Raw genomic sequence first — 17,205 nt, 5'->3', positions numbered from 1 at the left:
GTCCCATGTGGATTACAAGCCCTTACCAAAGCACCCTGTGGCCAGTTGCACAGTGCAATAGCTACCACAATGAACTGTTTCCTGTGGCATTGCAAGAGCTAGTAATGTGGATGCATTCCACTGTCAAAGGGAGCACAGTGTGGACATACAGTAATTTCCCCGTAGCACTCTGTGAATAATACTGTAACTGCCAGTGCTTTACATCTGCCAGTGTAGACAAAGCCTAGCTGCTACAGTGCTTAAATGCAGACAAGCTCGCAGGGTAGCATTATCTGAACCTAGCGATTAATACCTGCTAAACTCCACTTTTAAATGCAAATCCTGCTGTTTTATCTTTGGGTAGGGCTACACAGCATTTATTTTAAAATAAAAGCCATTATTTCAAAATAATTATCCTAGCATCTGCACTGCAACTGCTGTTTCAAAACTGGGAAACCTCATTCTACAAACAATAGCACCGATTCTGAAACAGGCGCTGTTAAGACAGGGAATAGTGCCTATTTCAAAATAAGCCATAATGCATCTAATGGCTCTATTCTGAAATAGTCTGTGTGTGCAGAGGCTGTATTTTGAAATAGCCAAGTGCTATTTGGAAGCACGTTTGTATGTAGCAGCATTATTTCAGAACAGCTATCCCAGAATAGCTCATTGTGAATTAAGGCTGCTGTGTAGACATACCCTTTGTTAAATACACCACAGTGAGAACTGGGGACACACTTATATCCTTGTCACGGCTCCAAATCTATCCTTGTTATTTGACAGCAGCAGCAATTAAATCACTGGTACAATTCACAAACTTGGGGAACAAATTTTGCTCTACTCAAAACTTCCTGGTAAAATATTCCACTCAGCACATTATAGGACCTTCTGACACCTTAAAAATAAAAACTGCCCTCAAAATGGAGTCTTAAGAACCTGCTCAAGAGTCCGATTCTGAGGCTGCAGGACTCACCTGCAACTTCCACTGACATCCAAGGGAACAGGAGTTCACTTTTATTATTTCATTTTATTAACTTGTGCAAGAATAAGATAGATATTACATCAGGAATTAAGGATGGCAGTCTTTAATTATTTTCTAGTTTGCTGACCAACATCCTTTTAAATTTGCAACATAAATATGTATATAAAATATTAATAGTTGCCAAGAAAAAAATAATTGTAGTCTCCAAGGATTTACACACTAAGTAATTAAGGCTTAACAGTAACATTTAAGGCACCCACAATATTTACAAAGACTTACGATACAATGAATTTGTCATTAACAAGCAAATAAACTTGATTTGTGAAAGACATTCTCTAAATGCCGTGATAGCTGATTTGTAAAAACTAGTATATGAATTAAATTAGAAAGCCTCTTGAAAAAGAAATTAACTGCAGGGCTGAAGGAATTAGTGAGTATCTAGCTTGTTATGTTAACACAGACTAGAATTTTCCAAGAGGCCTGCTGGAACATAATGTTAAGGCATGGCTGTGTACTCTGTTTTCCCCCATCATTTTAGTATGAATGAAAAGGTTAAATGTTCATAATGCAGAGATGCCACTTACAGAAATCTGAAATCAAACACAGTTTAATTAACAGTTACGGCAAGATGCTGAACTCTTTTCACCTCAAGAGGACGACTGCACAAATGGAGGAATGGTCCTTTCACACAGCAGATGCAAGTGAGAGAAAAGGATAAATGTAACTAGTGACAGTATGGATGTAGTAAGTATTTTTTCACTCAGCACATATGTAGCCTGGTGCTATATAAGTTGCCTTCATGGGTCTGGCTTTAAGGACAGTCAAACCTTCCATGCTAATCTGTTTGCATTTAAACTCTAATCTTGACTTGTACAATTCCCAACAAATTACTTCTGCATTTCTTTTGATTATCTTATCCTCATTATTATAGTTTACCAAGTGCAAAGTATGGAGATGAGATTTCTTGTGTAATCTATTATGTGAGGTGTTTTAATCAATAGTCTTATTCTGCTGATTAAGCAGGGGCTTCTGTTTTGGCAAGATAACATTAGTTTCTTCTGTCATGCTCCAAAAAGCCATTGGGAACCTTCAGCAGATCGTTAGATATGCTACAATAAAGCTTTCGTACATTCTCTTTTCTTCCCTAAATTACTTCTTCACTGTCCTATCACTCCCCGTCACTGTTGGCACTGCATTATTATTACAGCTCCCCTGAAACTTGCACTAGAGCTATGTCTCCAGGCCATAGAATGCCATTTTCAATTCAGGCTTCTGCTTGAAAATATAAATTAAGAAAATTTCATTATCTCCTGCCAAGGGCCATTATTCACCACTGTTCTAAGGAAGATTAAAAATGCAAAATCTGCGGACTTGAACAAATACTGACGCATTAAAACTAAAAGCTCAGTATATTATGGCAGAACCTGAAACTTGTAGTACTGCAATTTTGGAGAACCATACATTGGCATGAGTAACATTCAATCGCTCACACAGACTGAATAAGAGGAAGGTTGTATTTAAATATAATTCACATGGCTGCTTTTGGAGGTTTCTTTCATAGACACAGGAAATAAGTCCCATTTAGATACTTCTTTCCAAGGCTTTGTCTTTTGAGCACATAACCTAACAACTAATAATGCACATAAAAATCAAAGCCAAGTCAAAGAGGGCAAAAATTCAGAGTCAAAAACTCTGAGGTTATCAGAATATTTTTGTCCATGTATTCTTAATGCTGGATATTTTTGTAAACACAGCTTTTCATGAATACGTAATACTAAGCAGTCATTATCAATGCACAGAAAACACATACAAAACAGTTCACTGGCAAATAGGTAAAAGAATAAAACTATATTTAAAATGTTTCGGAAACTCAAAGTCAGATTCCTTTGTGCCTCATTCTGATGAGAAATTGGCTAAATACTTTAAAGGGCTCTATCTTGCATGATAATATGCTCCTGCATATTGCCTATAGCATCCTGTTCGGCTCCGCTCGAGGAATACAAGCGGACTGAGCTGTTGCACTTCCTGCTTCACATGATGCTCCTGCTCATTTCCCTGAGGTAATGAAGACTAGATGGGAGTGATGGCTGTTTTATAGCCAAAGCATAGCTATATCCCACACATTGCAGTGCAACAACTTTTTCTTCAGAAGTAAAATTAGTGCAGACCTGGAGCCTTCCTTTAGAAATACTCCTGATGGGTCTTCAATAGATGTGCCCAAAGAACTTGCATTTTCACAGGCACAATAGATGTGCTAACTTTGCCAGTGTCAAACAGAAGCATTACTTTGTATGGGAAGAGGCACAACCTAATACTTTGAGAATGTGACTCGAGTTTGCAACTCTCAAATTCCAGCTCTGACAACTGCCTTTCTGTCTTGCAACTGTCACTTATCCACACTGTCAGTGTTCTCAGCTGCAAAATGGGGACATTAATTTTAATGAGTTGGCAGGAATCTTGTGGGGATAACAGAGATTAATGAAGGCCCTGGACCTGCAAAAATTTATGCTTGTGATTATACACTATAAGTAATCCCACTGCAGTCAAGGCTCTATCTCCACTCATTGGGATGAGTCATAGTGAGTAAAATTATATATGTGGATCAGTGTTTGCAGGACCGCCTAACATCTCTGAAAATGCCAAGCACTATTTAAACTTTTTTTTTTCTTTCTCTTCTAATTTAGCTTTCAGAAGTTACGAAGACAACACATACATAAAATAGCAAAAACATTATACTCCTGGGATCCAAAGTTTTTTTAAAACACACACCCTTTACTAGATCCTCTGACAAATACTTTACTACATGCTAGTACGTAAAAGCTAGTCAACTGAGCCTATCCCAAATCAGAAGGAGGGATGGTCAAGAAAGAAAACCCTGCAGGAGGAACATTAGCTTTTGCTGTTTTGCCCAGGTTTGAAGATGTGTGCTGCAGTCATTGGTGCAATATCAGTGTTACTATAGAAACAATAATAATCAACACACGGAGGAAGGGTGAACATCTCCCTGTCTGCAAAGCACAACCCTCTGACGAACTGATATGTGACATCATACCTGGCTTTTTCAAAAAGTACAATATGCCACAGTGGCAGTTTGCTTACCATAGTGTAAGCACAGGACTCCATCTGCATGATACAAACCCCTATGATTAATCCTTGCAAGAAAATAGCACTCACTTCATGCAGCTGAAAAGGAAACCAGAAACAGACCTGCTTTGATGTTGGCTTTAACAATCAGGAAAAAAACGGGAGATGGATGTGCACCTATGCAAACAGAATTTGGCACTTAGCAATTTGCTTAAACGTTAGAGACCTTCCTGAGTCTTAACCCACTCTTAAGGCAGTCTAGAAACTGGTCTGCAGACTCACATTGTTGGGTTATCGATTTACATCATTCCTTGGCCAGTCTAACTGAAAAAACAATTTTGAAAGAATACATTTTCAGTGGGTTTTTTTTCTTTTGAGACAGTTGACTACCATTAAGAATTCTGATGCTACTGGGTTAAGAAAAATATAATATTAATGATTTGCTGAGTCTTACTAATTACTAAGTAAACATAACATTAGGAAGCTAAATGCTGTGTAATTAATATGGCAAAAGAAGGTGTTCCATGGTAATGTTCCCATTTGTCAGATAAATAGGAAGTCATAATTCACAAGTAACATCTGTTGCCCACTGCACTGTAACCATTACAGTTAACAACTGCTTTGAAGGATAAACATTTGCATTTGTTAAACTCTAAGAAAAGGTGCATCTACCAAAATCTCCTTCATAGGATTATGTTCTCTGATTCTGTATCAATAGACGGATATTAGACGTGTTCTGTGGTGAGCCTATTTTTCGTGATTTCAACCTCACACTTTCAACCATTTTTAATGTGTTGACCCAGCTGCTCTTTAGTATTCATGTTTTTAAAAGTTCAAAGCAGCCAAATGTTAGAGAGGGAAAACTTTAAATTATTCTTCATTACCCACAAATAATTTATCATACAGATTATTCTTGCTCCAATTCATTCCTATTTTAGTGCTTTGTCTATTTACCTGAATGCCAGTATTAAAGGACCACTATAAACTTGATGTCAAGTCAATTAAAACATGAATTAAAAGGATTTTTGGGTAATACATCTGTCCCTAATTTCTCTATTTTGTGCACATCTTCCTTTTTTTTTTTTTTTTTTTTCTTTTTAAAAGTTTCTCTCTCCTGTACTGCTATGGAAAGACCTGGAAAAACAGAGAACATCATTGATGTTATCTATACAGAAGATACAGTAAAACTAGTTATACACAACACAAAATGAAATAATTGCCTTTTCTTTAATCTCATGCAGGCATAGAAATTTCAAGTGTTACTTATACATCTAATGTAAAAAAAATAAATTTCTGATCCTCAGATAAGGAATGATCTGAAGTAGACCATGTCACTTATTTTAGTGGGCTGAATTCTTACAATGAATTCTAGCTGTGCATACATACAAAAGAAAGGAAGTGTGACAAGATGAACAAGAAATCAGCCATGAAACGGATAGAGTTTCTGCTGCACTTCTGCCTGAAGTGGGAAATCAGTAGTAAGAGCATATAAATGTTTCTTCTACATTTTTTGTTGCAAATGAGGGCACAGCATAGGGAAAATGGCACTATAAGTTTGGTATGGATAAACATAAGCATAAGCAGATGCTGTACAAAGCACCCAATTAAACCGTTTCACCACTGAGAAGGAGTAACACAGGTGTGCTTATCCAGCTATGTAAACTTTCACAATTCATTATCATCAAAGTTGTTGAATAAATTGACACATTCGCCTCATCCCCCCCCCCCCCCCCGCATCTTCTCTTTCCCCCCAACTCTTTCCTCTCATTAATGGGAAAAGTAGACAGGTCTTTTTTCAAAGAGCAACCCCTCTACTGGTGCATGCATGTAAAAATAGTCAGGTTAATGTTGGTCACAAAAAGCAGCAAGTTTCAGACGCAGACATTTTCTTTTGGAAGCAGTGTGGTTTCAGAAGAGGATTTGGTACTAATATAGTCATCAAATTACATTCTAATGTTAATTTGTAGCATACAATACCATAATACAGCATAGAAAAAGTTTAAATTAAAAAGAAAAGAAAGAAAGAAAAAGAAAAAACCACACTAGCTCCAGTTTCTCTCTCTCAAACACAGTGCTATAATGAGCACATAAAGATAAAAAGCACTGGATGAGAGTGAATATGCTTTTATGTTCCTTTCTGCAACCCAGTAATTTTTTTTATCCACGGGTTGGCTTTTAATATTTTGATAATGTAGTTAAAAGTTTCACAACTTAAGACTGCTTCCTACTCACTTACATGTGACTTCTGAGTAATACATATTGTACCATATATTATGAAACTATGCAAAGATTTAGCCCCCTTAATTACTAATACATGCTGAACCTCTCTAGCCTGGCACACTTGGGACCGGATTTGTGCCGAACAAGAGAATGTGCCAAAGTATGAGAGGTCAATACTGCCTAGCAGCCTTACCAACACTTCCGATGCTTATTGGACTCTTAGAAGATATTTAGGAATAAAATTACAGCTAAATTAATAGCACAGAACACAGCCAGCCAGGGCAGGTGGCTGGAAATAAGCTTTATAGGACCATGGGAAACTGCCACATCCACGATAAGTGGTCGTCCATCTCAACTAAAATGATTTCAGATTCTGGATGTTGCCAGACAAGAGTGTACTGGATTAGAGAGCTTCAGCCTGGATAAGCAATTTTAATCTGACAATAGTTATTTGTTAATACAACTTCTGATACTTCAGGAACTTCGATAATTCCTTACAATTTAACTATTTTATACACATTATGTTTGCCTCGTTCAAGAACTTATTAATCTAGCACAACTCTGCTTTGTACTTGCACACGCAACATAAATGTAGGTTAGTTTTAGTAGGACAGTAAGCTTTATTTATGTAGAGTGCAGCCCCTTGAGACCAGGTTGGATGCTCAGGGTCACCTATGGAAATGGAAGGAAGAGCCTAATTCCAAAACTTCAAAAAAAGCTACCTGTTCTTTAAACATCAATATTGTATCTGTAATTTCAAAACTTCCTGTTGAATAATTTAAAAAATATTTTGACCTGTATCAATTAGGAGCAATTATATATAAAAATGTTCACCTACTGCAGTTTGCACGAAGAAAAATGATCACATTTTCAACAAGGGAAATCGCTATGGGATGCCCTAGTTAGATTAAATTAGCAAGGAACTTGTTACCAGAACATATAAAAGATACAACATAATAAGATATGACCTTGCAAAGGAACCTTGGAACCAATCTGTGATATTCTTCCCCCCATAACCTCTGCTAATTATCTGCAAAGTTAGCAATCCTTTTGTGGCAGGTTATTTTTCCTTGAATAGTGGAAGTATGTTGGCTTTTAAATATTTAATTAGTTGTATGATATAAGAATTGTTGCACATGCCAAGTGCTTCAATTTTTAGACTGTGCTCCACCTAATTATGCTCAGACTCAGACTGGTCATCCCAAACCTCTCACTCTTAAAATTATTTACTCCTTAAAGATCATTCAGTGGAGAAATTTTTTTTTTACCCTTATGGCTCTTACTGTCTGCAAATGGCTTTTCTGGACCGTTAATTACCCACTCAGAGGATTCAAGTTTGTAATAATGCAAAAGGACCTGTATGCAAGCTGAGTTTTACAGGGTGAAAAAATTTTTTTGTAAATCTGCCCTAGGGAACACCCCTTTTTGGTTATAATTTTCATCAGCAAAGGCACCGTGCCATCACTAGGTATCTGCTGATTCCATAGGGTTATGGCACTGATTCATGTGTGCAGCTGAATGGACCTCCAGAGGCAAAATGCATAGCACGAGTTGAAATCTTAGGCCTAAAGGTACCTAATTTCCTCTCATCCTTTTATTTTTGAAAGGCACTCATTAGACGGCAATCTGACAGCAACATAGAACAGTCCTTTTAAAAACAGCTTCTTTATGTTTCAATCTGTGTTTTATGGCTTTATAGGTATATATGTTGAACTGACTGATGACTAGTAACAAAATTACAGCTTTTTGATTTCATCTGCAGATTTCTTTTTCCAGTTTGGTTTAACTTGAAACAGAAGTGCTGTCTCTTGGTAGGGTCTTTAATCAACTCAGTAACAGTGGTGTCATTTTCATTAAAATGAATCTCCAAGTCCTTATAACAAGTACTCTCTTTTATTCAGAACGGAAAGCCTGACACAAAAGCACAGTTATTCATTATCTACAGTGATGTCTGGATCTCATTATCATCTGGAAAGCTCACAAGGCTTTAAGGCATAGGACTTTTTCAGCAAAGGTATCTTCCCGTACTTCTAACTCAAAAAGTACAGTGCTTGTTCTGCTTCTTTTTGATTTGCAGTTTAAATTACTTCTTAAAATGTTTTTTTTTTCCCCTGAATCCTACTATGTCCCATCTTACCCCAATGACATAGGGTGTTTTAAAATCAGTTTGCTTAGTTTTACAATTAGAGCAATGGATGTCTTCTGGTTTGTACATATGCGGTCAAGCAGGCTCACTGGCTAAGAGAAGATTCTTTTGCTCATCTCTGTCAACTTGGAGCTAATCTTTAAATGTGACAGAAATAGTCATAATCTAATCCCTTTATCAAACTACCTACCACTCCAGGAGTCTCCGGTGTCTGCACAATTAAAACCCCCATGTTAGCTATGTATAATACTGCATCACATTTAATGCAAATCCTTTTCTATTGAAATTAGCATTGGGCTGACAGCAGGAAGCAGCTGATAAGAAAGCAACAAGGCATTGCTGATGGCATTCATGATAACTGAACACTAACTCATATGTATTCTGTCTACATCATATTACCCAAAGAGCTCTATTCTAAATGCAACGACAGGAGGTGTCCTTTTGCTATATCTGTCACAAAGGCAGTAAAATTATCTAAGAAAGCTAAATATATGAAGTAAATGATGGTTTTCATACCCATCTGTGATGCTGGCACTAGAATAATACTCTGAAGGCCATATTTGTGCTGCTACATTCTAGATAAGAAAACACCTACAGCTTTGGATACATAATAGTGAAATGAAATTCACTGTGTATAAGAAATGAAGTTAACATCAGAAGCATGATGGGTAGAGAACTGGTTATTGTTACCCTTAAATGAGAAAATAATTGAGTCCAACATGACTTGTTGTTAAACAGAAATGGGGTCTCATACAAATACGGGGGTTAGGGAGCACAGTTTATGTTGAAACAATCAGTGCTGATCAAAAAAAACCTCTGTCCCTTCAGCTAACAGTCACAATATGTTAGCCTGGAAGTAATCAACAGAAAGGTTAACAGATCTTAAGTGCACAGACTGTCACTAATAATTTAATACAGAGGCTTTAGCACAAGTAAAAAGTACATGTATTGCCAGATGGGATATTATGGCTACGTCTACACTAGCCCAAAACTTTGAAATGGCCATGCAGTTTACTAATGAAGCACTGAAATACATATTCAGCACCTCATTAGAATGCTGGCAGCAGCAGCACTTCGAAATTGATGTGGCTTGTCCAGATGGTGGTCCTATTTGAAGGACCCCAGAAACTTTGAAATCCCCTTGTTCCTAACAGCAGATAGGAATAAGGGGATTTCGACGTTGCCCAAGTCCTTTCAAAAAGGAGCCCCGTCTGGACGAGCCGCATCAATTTCGAAGTGCCGTGAAGGAATGCACATCCAGACTGCAGATTTCTTGACAGATCTGCTCGTTGATGGAATCTCTACATCTCCGTACACCTCATTCCACAAGGAAGAAGGGATATCTCGACAGAGAGGTTTTTTCTCTCACATTTGGCCCCATGTGGATGGGAAAGCCTCTCTCGACAAAACTGTCAGCCAAAGATACACAAATTGCATGTCTTTTGCCAACAATTCTTGGCAATCTAGACATAACCAGAGTCTGGGCAGGTTCCTGCTGCATCTAGCAAAGGTCTGAGGTGATAATATACTCTACATTTGTTCAAACAAATGTATTTTTACCCTCAATTCATCTTTTTAAGTTTTTAAAGAGTACTTCATATGTGTATTAGGAAATCAAAATTATAAGGTTCCTGTAACTGCCCTACTCTATTGACAGACTGGAAAAATAAGATTATAAATGGTAAATTGAACTGCAGGGTTCTGTGCCATAGTTGAGTTATGAAACAGATTTGACACTGCAAAATTATATAAGATAAGAGTCCCCCCCCTCGTGTTTCCCTAAGAAACTAAAAATATTACACCGAGTAAAAGATTCAGTCTATGCTACACTCCATAACTGCATTAGCTTCATAGCAGTAACTTGTTTTATAGTCTCAGTTCATCATGACCTATAAAATGTGAGGCTGAAGTGCTTTAAATATCTGCTAACACCAAGTGCAAGACGAGGAGTACAAGGCTGTGTGCTCTGAAGCAGCAAAGACAGTACTCTTCTGAGAAACTAGCATGCACTCTTATGTCACTGATCTAAACAGGGTATGTTAAATAATGTGTGACAGGCAGCAAATCTTGATATGAAACTGAAATTCTAGTTAGGATTTTTAATTTTGCTTCAGCATTGAGATACTTTTAATCTTTTTTAAGACTATGGATCACCTTAAAACTTAGATTTCGCAGTAAATTTAATAATATATAAAATACATTTAATACATTCAAAGATATTACATTTCATAAAACACCACTTTGTGGCTCCCTTCAATTTGTGGTTCCAGATTATTATTATTTTTTGGGGGGGCTACAAATCGGTGTTTCATACTAGGTATGCAAAAAAACAAAAAGGGGGGGGGTTATAAACACTGGAATTATCTCTGTCCTCCAATAATCATGGGATTTAGTTAGTTAGTTACAATTATTCGGGGGGATGGAGGAGAAATTATGTAGTATCATACTGCTGGTCGTATCTCTGTCCCTTAAATTGTTTCATTTCAATAACCTCATTAATGTCAAAATGCCATCAGAATTTCTGCTTGTTTTAAGGTAAATAGTTCAGGCAAATGCAACGTCTCTGATACTCAATATAATGTGTTTTCTTACAGCATTCCAACAAAAATCTTAATTGAGACAAAAAGATCATAATGTTCTTTTTAATTATACATAGGGGCTAAATTTGTGGAAAAAGAAACTTCGAAAAAGTGAAATGTGTACATTTCTTCATTACGCTACAGCTACTTCTAAACCCACATTTTTCTCTTTTTCCTTCCTCACCCCCAGCTAAATTCTCTTACTATAATAAGTCTTCTAAATTGTACAGCAGTAAATAATTGCATTATTAATGCTGAACACTTTTTAGATCATTTCATTGCCAGCACTGATTTCATAACATTAAAAAGTTCTCATAATCTATTTAAACATATTGTTCAATTCACACAGATCCCTCAATTTAAGATCTACGCTGTTCCTACCAATACCAATTCTCACATACTTTCTTTTAACCCATGCCAATCCTATTTACTAAATGATATTCAACAGATTTCCTATAGCGCAATGAATCTTAACAGGCCACTTTTAATTGCTTCACATAGGAAACCACATTACTATTAATTCCAAAGCAACAGTATAAAATAAAACTATCGCTTCTCAAGCTCTAGAGCAATTAGAGCTCTCGGCTATTTGGCTAACTCTGCTTCATGATACCCAGTGCAGTTAATTATATTTTTTGATGTTAATAGTCTCTGTCAGTTGCAAGCATAACTCCTCTTTGATGAATATTTAAATTATATCTGAATAAAAAAAATATTGGTTACATTTCATATTCAGCAGTCATCATAGCTTAATAAAGGTCTCTTCAGGAAATGTTGAGATAAATGTCTATATGAGCACATGTATAAAGTCCTAAATCAATTTATCAAATAATTTTGCTGTTCTGACGAGCAGCGTGGTAGGTCTAACCACACTGTTTATGGAAATATACAAATAAATGGATTTATACACTTATAGTGATATACAGTAAACCCTTCACTTAACATACTAGGTGGGGGGAAGGGCTGTTCATTCTTCCCAATAGTCCATTAAATGTGAGCATTTACTCCCACTTCCTGCAGGCTCTCCCAGCCCCAGCCCCACCCCAACTTTCCCCCAGAAAACAACCTCCCCAAAACGACCCCACAAAAAACACCCCTCCCCCCAAAAAAACCCTCTCCAAAGACAACCGTTTGCCTGCCACTCACCGGCTCTGGTGGAGAAGCCACTAAAGCCTGTTGGCTGAAGATGCCTGGTTGCAGGTGCCTGCAGGTACCTGCCAATGGGCGCCTGAAGCTGCCTAGCTGTGGGGCACCTGGCATCCAGGCAAGAGCCTCCTGGTCCTGCAGGGCTGGAGCTGTCTTGCTGCAGGCACCTGGCCACGCAGCTGGAGCCGCTTGGCTGAGGGGTGCCTGGCCCTGCAGCAAGAGCCGCCTGGCCACATGTAGTAGGAGCCACCTGGTCACCTGCAGCTGGAGCCGCCTCACTGCAGACGGCTGGAGGGTCACCACATAGCCTGAAGGAGCTGCCAGAAGAGCACAAGGTGGCTCTGGTACAGTAGGTGGCGGCGGCACAGGGTCCTCCGGGTTGTAGCAGGTAAGTCCCTTAATTTTTGGGTGGGAGGGGCAGGAGGGATTTGATTTTTCTGACCCCTATTTAATGGACTTCAGGAACAACAGGGGACATCCATTGTTTCCAAAGTCCACTAAATTAGGACACATTTAAAAAAAAAAAAAAAATCGAGGTTTGACTTTTTTATGACCCCAAATTGTCTTAGCTATTTATAAATGTTATTTTTATGGATTAAATGTATCAAAACATAAAATCAACAATGAGAACATCTGAGGTCTGGATCAGCAAATCAACAAATCGAACACAAAGCACACAAATTATCTAAGGTAATAATTGGAATTCAAAAAACCCAATATATTTGGGTGAGGGGTGGGAGGGAAATAAACGTTGTCTCAGTCAAGTTCTCAGTCATTAATCCACCAAATAAAGTGGTTGAATAACCTGGTAACAATATGTACAGAATGTGATACATTACATAAGAGATTTTACATACATAAGTGAACTTACTTAAAGAATGCTGGACAGAGCCCTTAATCTTAAGACATCTCTAGTTCTATGATCTATGGTCAGGGCAGTGGTCATCCAAACAGCTATCTGATGCACAGTAATCAACATAACTACTTTTAAGTATAAAAAGAAGAGCAAATATGCAAACTACCCAGGGAACAGAAACAGAAGAATGCAGGTTACATTGTATTGAGACACATTTCACTACTGAATATCTTTAGCAAAGGAAGGCAGCCCTCTTCTGCAAAAGGAATAGCTACTGTATTCACATAAAAGCAGAATAGCTGTCAGAGTCCAGCTTCAAAAACCAAATATCTTCTAGAGATGAGTTTGCTATGAAATGTCACCCATGATAATAATACTGAACTACATCTTTCTGAAACCAGGCTATACCTGGTCACAGAATCATGCTTGAGACCTGGCAAGAGTCAGGTTGAGATGCTCTGAAAATGCTTCATTCTGGCAAAGCACGTAATATGTCAGTCTGGTTCTGAAACCAGTTTTGCATTCCTCTAGTGCAGACCGGGCTCAAGAAGTTGAAGTGTTTCAGCCTGATGAGATCAGTCAGCTAGTACTTGCCACTGACATCCCCTCCACCCAAGCATGGAGTCCCAGGAAAGATTTACTTCATTTCACCTACAAAGGACTCTCACTTGAAAGGAACAGAGAGTAAGCCGTGCTCGTCTATACACTATCAAAACAAAAAGCAGTCAAGTAGCACTTTAAAGACTAGCAAAATAGTTTACTTTAGTTTACTTGAAAGGAGATAATCTGATACGTCACTGTTTCTTTCATAGGCCTGACAACCAAAGAACATATATAGCACTTGCATGATGTGTCTTCTCAGTGGAAGGGTATTTCATTTATGTATCTAACACATTGATACATGGCCTCAGAGGGATAGATGTGTTACTCTGTAGCTTCACCTTAAAGGCAAACAAATTTATTTATTAGGTAATGAGCTTTCAGGAGTAATCTGAAAATCTGATGAAGTGGCTTTTACCTATAAAAGTTCACTATTTAATAAATAAATGTGTTACTCTTTAAGGTGCTACATTGATACATGGAATGTTAAAAAATGCATTGCATTGCAAGGAATAGATTGAGCACCTCTATTTGCCTCTCTTTCTCCTGTAAATAAGCAGCCATTTTCCATCATATTTGCAGGGCTCAATTAAAAAGGAAGAGGGACATCTCTCAAATCAAAGGTCTAGGAAGTTTAAGTGACCTCCCTTTTTTCCCATAAATAAAAAGGTCAAGGTAACGAATCTTAGCAGCAAACAAAACAAAAATAGATCTTCTATGGAAATGCAGCTGTGTCTTGTGAAAAGTGAACAATGGACAAAAAAGAAAGTATTGTAGCTCGGGAGGAATGCACAGTGCCCAGGACTGTAAACAGGAACCACACCCACTTGTCATGATAGAGATGGTGACACAAGGTGCATGCTATCCTCCAGAGTGCAGGGTAATATGCAGGAAGGTAAAACAATAATTGTATTAAAGCATTTGTTATTTTAGTTCATCTTTTCCATGTCCTATTCTCCTGTTTTTGAAGTAACATTTCATAGAGAAGAATTTTCGAAAGAGCGAAAGATCCCTAAATCTGACCTGTTTATTTATGCTTTTGGAAAACAACCCCATAGGCTTCATTGTCCTTTTTTATAAAATAAATTATCAATGCTGTTAAATAAATAAAATACAGCCATCTAGCACTCATGAGCAGGAAAAAAAGTGAAAGAGGCAGAAGAACTGTAAGTTTCAACTCAGAGTTTCCTACATTTTGCCCTTATTTAAGGATTTCCCCACATATATCAGGACCAGGACACCTTCAAGGAGGCATAGAATCTCTGCACTATTCCTTCCTGGCTCCTCAGTATCAGTGGCTTTTCATCTGGCTTTCTCTCTCTCCATCTAGGCCCTCTTCATCACAACAGTATAGCCACTTACTTGCAGGCAGGCCTTCCAACAGTTGTATGAAAGGAGACAGATGGCTCTTGGGCTCATTCCCCCTTCCTTTCACAAAAGCTACATCATCTGAGCTGTATTTCCACAATTCTTCCCCACCTTCTATAGAACTTTTTTGAAGGAAAAAAATATTTTGAAAGGAAACATGGTTATAGCAACAGTGATTCTGGAAAAACACTCTGTTTTTCAGAGTAACGAAACTAGTGCTCTCTTGCGACAATTATTTATTTAAATGGTACAATCCACTCTTTTAAAAAGAATATCCTTCCACTATGTCTACATAGCCTCTCAGTTCAGACTACGGGAGTGTGAACAATAACTCTCCTGTGGGGTTGCTACCAGTGTTCCCGGTAAGCTGTATGCTTGTGCTACGTTCCCACCACCCCTACTCCGCTTTTCTCTCTGCTATAGGTGGTGTACATTTCCACATCCCTTGGTCCATGTTAAAAAAAAAAACAAAACAAACACTATTCTGCAAGGGAAAAAATCCACACATGGATGCAGAAGATTAGAATGGAACATTGAGTACCTTTTAGTTCATGCTCACAGCAAACCAAAGTTCACATTAACATAGTCCTCTGTGAAGATGACCTAGGTACAGTAAACTCTTTCGTACCCAGCATTCTATTATCTGGAACTCTCAAATAACCAGCATTTTAACCATAAGTAAATTTTAGTTATAAGAACATGAGAATGGCAATACTGAGTCAGACCAAAGGTTCATCCAGCCCAGTGGCCTGTCTGCTGACAGTGGGCAGTGCCAGGTGCCCCAGAGCGGGTGGACCGAAGACAATGATCAAGTGATTTGTCTCCTGCCATCCATCTCCAGCCTCTGACAATCAGAGATCAGGGACACCATTCCTACCCTTGGCTAATAGCCTTTTATGGACCTAACCTCCAAAAATTTATCTAGCTCTTTCTTAAATTCTGTTATAGTCCTAGCCTTCACAGTCTCCTCTGGCAAGGAGTTCCACAGGTTAACTATGCGCTGAGTGAAGACCTTTAATTACTTTTAAACCTGCTACCCATTAATTTCATTTGGTGTCCTCTAGTTCTTGTATTATGGGCAGAAGTAAATAACTTCTCCTTATTCACCCTCTCCACACGTGTCATACTTCTATATACCTCTATCATGTCCCCCCCCCACCCAGCCTCCTCTCTTCTAAATTGAGAAGTCCCAATCTTTTTAGCCTCTCCTCATACGGGACCTGTTCCAAGCCCCTAATCATTTTAGTTGCCCTTTTCTAGTGCCAGGATATCTTTTTTTAGGTGAGGAGACCACATCTGTACACAGTATTCAAGATGTGAGCATACCATAGATTTATATAGGGGCAATAAGATACCCTTTGTCTTAACTACTATCCCTTTTTTAATAATACCTAACATCCTACCTGCCTTTTTGATTGCCTCTGCACACTATGTTGATGTTTTCAAGGAACTATCCACAATAACTCCAAGATCTCTTTCCTGATTAATTTAGCTAAATTAGCCCCCATCATATTGTAAGTATAGCTGGGGTTATTTTTTCCAATGTGCATTACCTTACACTTATCCACATTAAATTTCATTTGCCATTTTGTTCCCCAGTCACTCAGTTTGATGACATCTTTTTGAAGCTCTTCACAGTCTGCCTTTGTCTTGACTATCTTGAACAGTTTAGTGTCGTCTGCAGACTTTGCCACCTCACTGCTCACTCCCTTCTCCAGACCATTTATGAATAAACTGAATAGGATTGGTCCTAGGACTGACCCTTGGGGGACACCACTAGTTACCCCCTCCATTCAGAAAATTTACCATTTATGCCTACCCTCTGTTTCCTGTCTTTTAACCAGTTCTCAATCCAGGAAAGGACCTTCCCTCTTACCCACGACAACTTAATTTACATAAGAGCCTTTGATGATGTACCTTGTCAAAGGCTCTCTCGAAATCTAAGTAAACTATATCGACTGGATCCCCCATCTGCATGTTTGTTAACCCCTTCAAAGACATGATTTCCCTCTGCAGAAACCATGTTGACTTTTGCCCATCAAACTGTATTCTTCTATGTGCCTGACAATTTTATTCTTTACTATTGTTTCAACTAATTTGCTCTGAACTGGCATTAAACTTACTGGTCTGTAATTGCCAGTGTCACCTCTAGAGCCCTTTTTAAATATTGGTGTCACCTTAGCTATCTTCCAGTCATTAGATACAGAAGATGATCCAAAAGACAAGTTACAAACTAGTGTTAATA

At 38.1% G+C, this 17,205-nt stretch overlaps 1 protein-coding gene across 15 annotated transcripts in view; it reads right to left on the bottom strand.

The window, feature by feature from the left end:
* ADGRL2 (adhesion G protein-coupled receptor L2) overlaps window positions 1–17,205 on the bottom strand; it is a 530,684-nt gene that overhangs the window by 74,779 nt on the left and 438,700 nt on the right. The gene's annotated exons all lie outside the window — the stretch shown is intronic.

This window comes from Carettochelys insculpta, chromosome 9, assembly GCF_033958435.1.
Source record: "Carettochelys insculpta isolate YL-2023 chromosome 9, ASM3395843v1, whole genome shotgun sequence".
NCBI classification, from domain to species: Eukaryota; Metazoa; Chordata; order Testudines; family Carettochelyidae; genus Carettochelys; species Carettochelys insculpta.
Note: the sequence above shows the minus strand (reverse complement) of the source record. Positions and strands in the feature narration are given on the sequence as shown.